The following is a 10,915-nucleotide window of genomic DNA, read 5'->3' as shown; positions in this document are numbered from 1 at the left end:
GGGTCCTGGAGGTCCTCTAGTCCAGCCTGATGCTGAATGCCAGACTGACAATGAGGGTGCGATAATAGCATGGATAATAGCTCTGGAGACAGAGGCATTTATTGCTCAGCGCTGGACACAGAACTGTGGCTTGGGGCTTCTACTGCAGACTGAATGCTGCAAACCCCTAAATCTGGTTCTCAGATTGTATATAGCAGGCATGTCCAACAGGGTTTTCCGGTTTTCCTTCCTAAGAAAAGGTCAACAACTTTGACCTGAACACCAAAAAAGGAGGTAGATCACTATTCTGTGAGTAGATCACAGTCTCTTGGGAGCTGGCCACCCCTGGTATATAGCTTCAATTAAAGCCATATATCCTAAAGACATCACAGTCTCCATTGAGCTTTGTTCAAAGGAAACTGAACCCTGGGTAAAACACTGAAACCCCTGGAATCTCTTGCCACTTGGAGACTGGGGTGTGTGCAACACTACCAAAGCATAGCAAGCACCTTACTAGCAGGTTGGACCAAAGCAATAGCAGCACTCCATCTTCCTTCGAGGCGATTCCTTCTGCCAGGCCTGTTGCCAGAGGAAGGAGCTGCTGTGCTGTCCTACTCAAAAAGGGATCCCTTTCTGCCTTTTCTTTTGTGGGTTGTCCAGGGAAAAAGCAAAAGGCAGTCACTGCCAATTAGCAGAGGATGGTTTCGATCCATCGACCTCTGGGTTATGGGCCCAGCACGCTCCCGCTGCGCCACTCTGCTAGCTGCTTGGGAGAAAGTGGCTGGCTGTGGATCATTGCATCGTTTGTCAGCCATCCATCCCTTTCTGGGAATGTTTGGCTGAGGGGCAGAGTCTCTGTGGTACGATAGGTCTGTGCATCTGGATGTTACTTTGGAGGACGGTTGTGGGCACCGCATCCCTCATAAAGCAGATGACTGGTGAAGCGGATGGACTGCTAATCCATTGCACTCTGCACATGTGGGTTTGAATCCCACCCTCCTCAGCTGTTTGCAGACTTTTGACTGCCTGCACTGTTTTTGCTTGTTGATATAGCAAAAGGCAGAGGAAGAGATGCTGGGCAGGACTGTGATGTCATCCTTTTTAGATCATAAGACTGATGACAGGAATTGTCTCATTACCGATCTGGGCTTGAGTCTTGACTAGTGCATTCCATCCTTTGCCTTTAAAAAAAATTACACACACACACACACACACACACACACACACACACCACCCTATACCCAGGGGTTTCAGGGCGGTTCACAGAAAAGATCAACATAAAAACCACAATATATAAAAGCAACATAAAAACAACAACCCAATAATACCCCATCTCCCCAAAAGGGCCACATTTTTAAAAGGGCATAGGATGTCAATCGGATCAACCAAAGGCCTGGTTAAAAATGAATGTTTTTGCCTGGAGCCTAAAAGTGTATAATGAAGGCACCAGGCGAACTTCCCTGGGGAGAGCATTCCATAGACAGGGAGCCACTGCAGAGAAGGCCCCGTTCTCGTGTTGCCACCCTCCAGTCCTCTCAAGGCACACAAAGGAGGGCCTCAGAAGATGATCTCAGGGTCCACAAAGGAGCCATTTCAGAGGGGCAGACCAGCACTCCCCAACAAAAAGGCTGCTTAGATATTGTACTCCTAAGGGGCTACTGAGGGTGGGCTTGAATCCCCATGTGTGCAGAGGACAACAGATTAGCAATTCACCACTCAGCCACCTCGTTGCAGGTAGAAGGCCAGCAGCCGTCCCTGGGCAGGCTTGAACCACCAACCTTCTGGTTAACAGCCAGACATGCTAACTGATTGTGCCACAGAGACCTGGGCAGGGCCGCTTATTGGCCTCTTGTTATGCTCGGTTCATTTTTTATCAAACCTGTGCTGTGGTGCCATCAGAGATATGCAAGGTGATCTCTGTCCTTCCATTCTTTCAAGCGATGACCACTGTATCCAACTGCCAATATATGGCTCTCTGCTCGTCAGATGTCCTAGCGACTGGCAGGTTTCCCTCAACTCTGTCCATTGCACTTTCCAGCCAAAGGAATGAGCATGGTAGATAGTTAACTCTTATTTGTCAAAGCTGACACTTGACACTCTTTTCTACCACTCTGAATACCCAGGCACACCAGTCTAGAGTCTAGGCAGTTATTCCCCAGAGCAGCTGCAGCAACAGGGGACCACTCCACGAATTTATGCATCTTCCCCCAATGGGCTGCGCACACACAGCCAGAGACTGTGCCCGCGTGGAAACTGCCTCTGCTCATCCCTCTTCAATCCCCTCCTGGTTCTGGGAGACAGTTGTGCAGGAGAGGGTGGGGAAACAACTAGCCATTAACTTTCCTGGTTTACTCTTCTTCCCCTTCTACTGACTGAGCCTGTGCTCCATCTCTGACATTTCCCCTGCCTCCAACTCTTACCTCCAGGCTGGCATAGTTCCCACAAATCACTGACCCCTTCCTCCAAGTGAGACTGCAGCCCTCCTCTCCCGTCTCAGACTTGCCAATATCTTGCCAGTCCCTGCCTTTCCCTGCCAAGTGTTTCAACTCCATTGAGGAAACCCTGCTACTTGGCACAATGTCCAAAGGCCAGAGCCATTTATTAGCAGTTTGATACAGTGCTCATCATTTGAAAGTACGGAGAGAAAGAAAACACATCAGATATCCCTGGTGGTCTAGTGGTTAGGATTCGGCGCTCTCACCGCCGCGGCCCGGTCAGGGAATTCTTTTGCAAGATGGCAGGAGGGTCATTCCAGTCAAATCTTTTTTATGTCAACAGTACTGAACCTTTTCCAGGAACTCATGCTCTTGCCAAGACCTATTGCCAAAGGAGGGAGAGTACCCTACTCAGGAGCAAGAAAATACCCTTCTCCTCAAATTTGGGGGTTGTCCAAGTCAAAGACAAAAGGCAGCCCTTGCCGCCTAGCAGAGGATGGTTTCGATCCATCGACCTCTGGGTTATGGGCCCAGCACGCTCCCGCTGCGCCACTCTGCTGGATGGGGCATGAATGTGAGTTTGTCAGGGACCAGGGGTCGATTCTTTTTCATTAAGTGAGGCGAGGAATCTGAACTCAAAGGGCTGGCAGGGACAGCCCCAGAGGTGCTGCAGCCAGAAGGAGCTGTGGAGCCAGTGCCCCACCCCGTCCATCAGGAGCATGGGGCACTGCCATTTTCTGAGCATCAAGGACTCCAAGCCAAAAGGATTTATCTTGGCCAGGGGGCAGGAACAAAGTCCACAGCTAAGGCAGAGTTTCTGTAGTGTAGTGGTTATCACGTTTGCCTCACACGCAAAAGGTCCCTGGTTTGAAACCAGGCAGAAACATGGTGCTCCACTTTTAATAATTTTTTGAGTAAAATATAGAAGAAATAACATCTAAAGCAAACATAGTGAACTACCCCAAACAAAACATAGACTGGATAGCTACTCACAACTTGAGCATTACAATGGAAGCCATTTTAAAGTCTCACAATAAAATCAATAGCAAATTACGCACCTCATATGTTGTTTGCCCATAATGCTTGGGTATCCTATCTGGCCACAGAGATTTTTAGGGTAAGGTAGAATATGACCCAGTTGTGGGATCACATAAGTTATGACAGAGCACCACGTACCATCAAATGTACTTTTCTGTTTGACTCCCCTCAAATGTCTCTTCCACCCATAACTTCTCCAACTCAGACTCCCCCATAAAAAACTTTGTTCCACCAGCCTTCACAGTGCTCATTGCTTGGAAGAATGGAGGAACAGAGATCACCTTGCACATCCCTGGTGGTCTAGTGGTCAGGATTCGGCGCTCTCACCGCCGCGGCCCGGGTTCAATTCCCGGTCAGGGAATTCTTTTGTCAGATGGAAAGAGGGTCATTCCAGAAGAATTTCTGCTGAAGACCTTCCAGGAACTCAGACCCTGAAGCCTCATTTATTTTGATCCCGCAGTTGTGGTGGCAGTCATGGACTACCTCAGAAGGTGGTGGACTCCCTTTCGTTGCAGGTTTTTTGAAGCGAGGTTGGAGGGCCACCTGTCAGGGAGTTGGACTAGGGGATCCTTGGGTTTCCTTCCAACTCTACGATTCTGTGTTTCTAAGGACATCCATCCTGATTTGTTTGTGGAGAGGTTAGATGGCATTGCTTCAAGCAAATTGCAATTCTACACATGTTTATTTTGTCTGCTAGACCCAGAACATCATTCTTCCTGGAACTGGTTTCTCCTTGAACTTGAACTAGTTCCTTTTCAAAATGAACTTTCCCAGCACTGAGCATAACAGGAGGCAGAGAAACAGCTCTGCCCAGGTCTCTGTGGCGCAATGGGTTAGCGCGTCTGGCTGTTAACCAGAAGGTTGGTGGTTCGAGCCCACCCAGGGACGGCTGCAGGAAATCCACCTGCAATGAGGAGCCTGAGTGGTGAATTGCTAATCTGTCGTGTTCTTCCCACATGGGGGTTCAAGCCCCCACTCTCAGTAGCCCTTTTCCCTAGGAGTTCAGCACATTATCCAAGCAGCCAAAAAGAGTCACTATGACTGTGAATATAGTGAGTGCTTTAAAATAAGAGAGAGGAACTTGGGGTAGTTTTTTCTCCCAGATCACTTTATCTCCTTATTTCACCCTTTGGCAATAAGCACCCAATACTGCTTTTCCTCATGATAATAACTGCAGAATAAATAAACGTGTGACTCTTACCGCTTTATTTCTGGGCAGGTGGAGAACACTGCTGAAACTGAAAAGCAGAGCAAAGGAACGTTCAAAGGATGGCATCTAACTCTAGCCCATAATATTTAACTCTTCAAGCCTTGCTTGTTGAGTACCCTGATCCCACTCTACTTGTGGAGTTGTTGAAGGGGACACCAGTTCTGCCACTGACCCATTGAGCGGCCAGACAGTTCCTCCTCCAAATTCTACATGGAAACTGGGAAATTGGTATAAAGACACATGCACATCCCATCCTTAGTCTGTCAGTAGTGTTCCAGTAATAAGATCTCAGACCAAGGATGCTACCGCCCAAGTCTCTGTGGCGCAATCGGTTAGCGCGTCTGGCTGTTAACCAGAAGGATGGTGGTTCGAGCCCACCCAGGGATGGCAGTGGTGGGCAGGATTCCTGGACGAGGTGGCCGAGTGGTGAAGGCGATGGACTGCTAATCCATTGTGCTCTGCACGCGTGGGTTCGAATCCCACCCTCGTCGGTCCCTTTTTCGGATCTTCTTCTTTGGCAATTGCTTGTATCCGAGTAGGATTGTCTTCCATGAATATGGTCCATAAATGACTGTGGAGGCCAATTCTGGATCCACACGCCCTTCCACAGTGGGGACATATGTTTCTGAGTGGGAGTTGATCATGCTGAGGATTAGATAGGTTTTTGGAAGATGCCTGCGTGTGAATTTGTTTTATGTGTGTAGATCAGGGCACGCTGAGCAACGCACGGTCTTTGCAGTTAGGCACTATTCCAGGCATAGGCAACCTTTGGCCCTCCAGGTGTTTTGGCCTACAACTCCCATGATCCCTAGCTAACAGAACCAGTGGTCAGGGATGATGGGAATTGTAGTCCAAAACATCTGGAGGACTGAAGGTTGCCTATGCCTGCTCTATTCCAAGGGCATGAGGATCATGACGACCAGTAGATTCCTATCTGCTGCAGCCTTCATCTGTCTTCACAGCCGTTGTAACATACCGCTTGTTATCATCCGCCTGTTGTGCCATTGAGGACTTATTGGATCGTTCTTTGTCTAGCTCCTCCCCTTGGACATTACTGCCTTTGGTGACTCTACTGGGAGTACAAGACTCCCGATGGCTTTACTCTCAAGGATCATAGGAACATGCAAGCCCACTAACCATGACAAGGTGATGATCCTGCAAGTGAGCCTTTATGGGATATTCCTCTGTGGCATAAGCCTTTGGTTTACTATACTACCTTTGCCACTCTGTAGGGTCTGCTGTTCATTTGGCCTACAGAAGGAAAATCTGCCCCTTGACTAGGAGGCTGGCTGGTTAGTCTAGTGCCATTTCCTTGCAGTTGGTCCATCACAGGAAAAGAATAGAGAAGCAGAGATCACCATGCACATCCCTGGTTAGGATTTGCTGCGGCCTAGGTTGAATTCCCAGCCAGGAAATTATTTTGCCAAATTGAAGGAGTGTTGCAGCTCCAGCTTCTGCCCTATGGCCAGCGTTGAATTATGTCAAAGAATGGAATGAAGCTGTTGCCAAGGCCTGGACTCCAGGTTGCACTTGGGTCCCTAGGAGAGGGATTGTGGCGGCGAAGATTATAGCAATCTTCAAAAATAAATAAAAATAAAGATTGGTGCTCTAAGCGCAAGCTTATTCTGCCTATTGGTTGACCCAGTACTGTGAGTTGGGGGAGGGGAGAGATGTTATTTCTCCCTTAAAAGAAGTGTCTCCCCTTCTCTTCTGCAACAGAATTCGTTCTCCCAGATCAAAGGAGGGAGGGCCTGTAGGGTCCTACTCAGTAGCAGGAAAATCTCCTCCCCGCATTTTTGGGTTGTCCAAGTCAAAAGCAGAAAGTAGCTGCTGCTGCCCAGCAGACGATGGCTTTGTTCCATCAACCTCTTGGTTATGTGCCCAGCACGCTTCCACGGCGCCACTTAGCTGTCTGGGGCATGCCCCACCCACCCATCTGGAGCATGTGGCACTGCCATTCTCTGAGTGACAAGGACTCCATGCCAAAAGGATCTTTCTTGGCCAGGGGGCATGAACAAGGGCCTCAGCTAAGGCAGAGTTTCTGTAGTGTAGTGGTCATCACGTTCGCCTCACACGCGAAAGGTCCCTGGTTCGAAACCAGGCAGAAACATGGTGCTCCTCTTCTTTTCTTTTCTTTTTAAATAGGCCTACCGAATTCTCTTGTAAGGTGTAGAAAGAAATAATATCTAAAACAAACAGGAACAAACATGGTGCACTACCCAAAACAAAACACAGACTGGATACCTACCCACTATCTACCCAGGCTTCCTCAACCTCGGCCCTCCAGATGTTTTGAGACTACAATTCCCTGCATCCCTGACCACTGGTCCTGCTAGCTAGGGACCATGTGAGTTGTAGGCCGAAAACATCTGGAGGGCTGAGGTTGAGGAAGCCTGCGCTAACCCTAGCATTAATGTAGGGGGTCTGAGAAGCCCTCTTGACCTAAGTGCCACTATTATTTCTTCTCTCTCAGTCAGGAGTCCGCATGCAAGCAGTGTGACCTACATAGCTGGCACCTGTTCTTCCAAGTCAGAGTTCACCTGGCAGGCTTTGTGGTTGGAAAGTTCCTGTTACAGTGGCACCTCTGGTGGCGAACGGGATCCGTTCCGGAGGCCCATTCGCAACATGAAAAGAGCGCAACACACAGCGGCGCATCTGCGCAAGCGCGGGTTGCAATTCGCTGCTTCTGCAAATGCACGTGACATCATTTTGCGCGTCTGCACATGCGTGAGCGGTGAAACCCGGAAGTAACCCTTTCCGGTACTTCTGGGTCACCACGGGACGTATCCTGAAAGAACGTAACATGAAGTGGATGTAACATGAGGTATGACTGCATTGTCTGAACGAAACAGTTCACAAGGGAGAGGGTTGAAACAGAACAACCACATAACCTGCTTTAAGAGGAATTGAGCCCTCAAGTCTCACTAGAGACAAACCACGAAAATCTTCCTTGGAAACCCTTGTTCACACTTGCTGCAAATTTGTAACCAAGTGATCCATGCCGAATGTTAGCCAACCGATCCTACAATCGGGGCCAGCTAAGCAGGTCACGCTATTTGCAAGCAGGCAGCTCCTGCTTTAGGCTCAGGCCTCGTTCACCCAACAAAACATTGAATGATAGCATTGCAGAGTTGGAAGGAACCCCAAGGTGGGAGGTGGGAGGCGGGAGGTGGACTCCTTACAACTCTCAGCCCTGATAACAAACTGGGAACTCCCAGAAGTCTTTGGGGGAAGCCACAACTGTTTAAAGTGGCACCATGGAACTTTAAATGAGTGTGGCCTTCATTTCCCTTCCCCAGGAAAGAGGATGAGCAAATGCTGCTTTTCAGCTTCCTAATGGAGTTGGAACTCTTCAAAGCAAGTAAGGAAAACCTGCCACTTGGCAGGATGTCTGACTGGCAGAGCACCATTTCCTAGCACTTTGATGCGGAGCTCATCTCTTGAAAGAACCGAGGGACAGAGATCAGCTTGCACATCCCTGGTGGTCTAGTGGTCAGGATTCGGCGCTCTCACCGCCGCGGCCCGGGTTCGATTCCCGGCCAGGGAATTCTTTTGCAAGATGGAAAGAGGGTAATTCCAGATGAACGTCTGTTATACCACGAGTGCTGAACCTCTTCCAGGAACTCAGACCCTGAAGCCTCATTTATTTTGGTCCTGCAGTTGTGGTGCCAGTCATGGACTACCTTGGAAGGTGGTGGACTCTACTTCATTGCAGGTTTTTGGAAGTGAGGTGGATTAGGGGATCCTTGGGTTTCCTTCCAACTCGTTGGAACCCTTGTTCACGCTTGCTGCAAATTGTAACCATGTAACCCATGCCAAAGGGACGCAGGTGGCGCTGTGGGTTAAAGCCTCAGCGCCTAGGACTTGCCGATCGAAAGGTCGGCGGTTCGAATCCCTGCGGCGGGGTGCGCTCCCGTCGTTCAGTCCCAGCGCCTGCCAACCTAGCAGTTCGAAAGCACCTCCGGGTGCAAGTAGATAAATAGGGACCGCTTACTAGCGGGAAGGTAAACGGCGTTTCCCTGTGCAGCTCTGGCTTGCCAGAGCAGCGATGTCACGCTGGCCACGTGACCCGGAAGTGTCTCCGGACAGCGCTGGCCCCTGGCCTCTTAAGTGAGATGGGCACACAACCCCAGAGTCTGTCAAGACTGGCCCGTACGGGCAGGGGTACCTTTACCTTTACCTTTAACCCATGCCAAATGTTAGCCAACCGATTCTTTGAGGGAAGCCATTGTCAGCATCGCCCTTGAGCCAGTGCCATCGACTGGACTCGCCAGACCCAACTGGGCCAGGCGAGCTTGGGTAGCACTTCCAGAGACCACCTTCTGCACAGGAACAGGTCTAAGTGCTGTGGACTCACAACTCAGAGTTGTGAGACCAGATTCACTCCGAAGACAGTCGTTGCACAGCAGAGTACAGCAGAGTATAAACCACTCGGAGAACAGCTCTGTAGAATAACTACTTTTTTTTATCTACAACTATCACACAACTATATACAGAGCTAAATGGAGAAGCTGAACTGCACTGAGTGTCTGCAGCTGCTCTTAGCAGCCACCTTATCAACACAGAGATAACACTCTCTCTCTCTAACACTCAGTCTCTCTCTCTTTGAGATGAGGCTGGAACGGAATAAGTAGCGAGCAGAAACTGTCCCCCTCCTCTCTGGAGAATCAGCAGAGAACATCAGCAGATTCTTGGAATGGGAGGAGTGAAATCTCCTCAGCCACGACTGTTTAAAGTGGTACCATGGAACTTTCAATGAGTGTGGCCTTGGTTTCCCTTCCCTAGGGAAGAGGATGACCAAATGCTACTTTCGGCTTTCTAATGCAGTGGGAACTCTTCACAGCAACTAAAGAAAACCTGCCATTTGGCAGGATGTCTGACTGGCAGAGCACCATTTCTTAGCAGTTTGATGTGGAGCTTGTCTCTTGAAAGAACCGAGGGACAGAGATCAGCTTGCACATCCCTGGTGGTCTAGTGGTCAGGATTTGGCGCTCTCACCACCACGGCCCGGGTTCGATTCCTGGTCAGGGAATTCTTTTGCAAGATGGAAAGAGGGTCATTCCAGATGAACTTCTGTTATACCACCAGTGCTGAACCCCTTCCAGGAACTCAGACCTTGAAGCCTCACAGAGTTTCTGTAGTGTAGTGGTCATCACGTTCGCCTCACATGCGAAAGGTCCCTGGTTCGAAACCAGGCAGAAACATGGTGCTCCACTTTTAATAATGTTTTTGGTAAAATATAGAAGAAATAACATCTAAAGCAAACATAGTGAACTACCCCAAACAAAACATAGACTGGATAGCTACTCACAACTTGAGCATTACAATGGAAGCCATTTTAAAGTCTCACAATAAAATCAATAGCAAATTACGCACCTCATATGTTGTTTGCCCATAATGCTTGGGTATCCTATCTGGCCACAGAGATTTTTAGGGTAAGGTAGAATATGACCCAGTTGTGGGATCACATAAGTTATGACAGAGCACCACGTACCATCAAATGTACTTTTCTGTTTGACTCCCCTCAAATGTCTCTTCCACCCATAACTTCCCCAACTCAGACTCCCCCATAAAAAACTTTGTTCCACCAGCCTTCACAGTGCTCATTGCTTGGAAGAATGGAGGAACAGAGATCACCTTGCACATCCCTGGTGGTCTAGTGGTCAGGATTCGGCGCTCTCACCGCCGCGGCCCGGGTTCAATTCCCGGTCAGGGAATTCTTTTGTCAGATGGAAAGAGGGTCATTCGAGAAGAATTTCTGCTGAAGACCTTCCAGGAACTCAGACCCTGAAGCCTCATTTATTTTGATCCCGCAGTTGTGGTGGCAGTCATGGACTACCTCAGAAGGTGGTGGACTCCCTTTCGTTGCAGGTTTTTTGAAGCGAGGTTGGAGGGCCACTTGTCAGGGAGTTGGATTAGGGGATCCTTGGGTTTCCTTCTAACTCTGTGATCCATGAACATTCATCCTGATTTGTTTGTGGAGAGCTTAGACAGCATTGCTTCAAGCAAATTGCAATTCTACACATCTCAGGGCATTTTCTTCATGCTGTCTTTATTTGCAAAAGATGCAGCTTGGGGGAAGGGGCTTTTTGTGCAATAGATCCATTTCAACTACAATTGCTCACCCTGAATTTGGTATCCTGGCAAATTGGCCCTGCCTATAGCCAAGAGAAGGTGCCATCCTCCTCTTTTTTGCCCCCAAAGAGCCAAATGTGGGGGGTGCCATCCAGACCTGACAATTTATCAATGGTTA

Source organism: Podarcis gaigeae (assembly GCF_964106915.1).
Source record: "Podarcis gaigeae genome assembly, chromosome: 2".
In the NCBI taxonomy this organism is placed as follows: Eukaryota; Metazoa; Chordata; class Lepidosauria; order Squamata; family Lacertidae; genus Podarcis; species Podarcis gaigeae.
The sequence above is the reverse complement of the archived record's forward strand: the minus strand, read 5'-3'. Positions refer to the sequence as shown.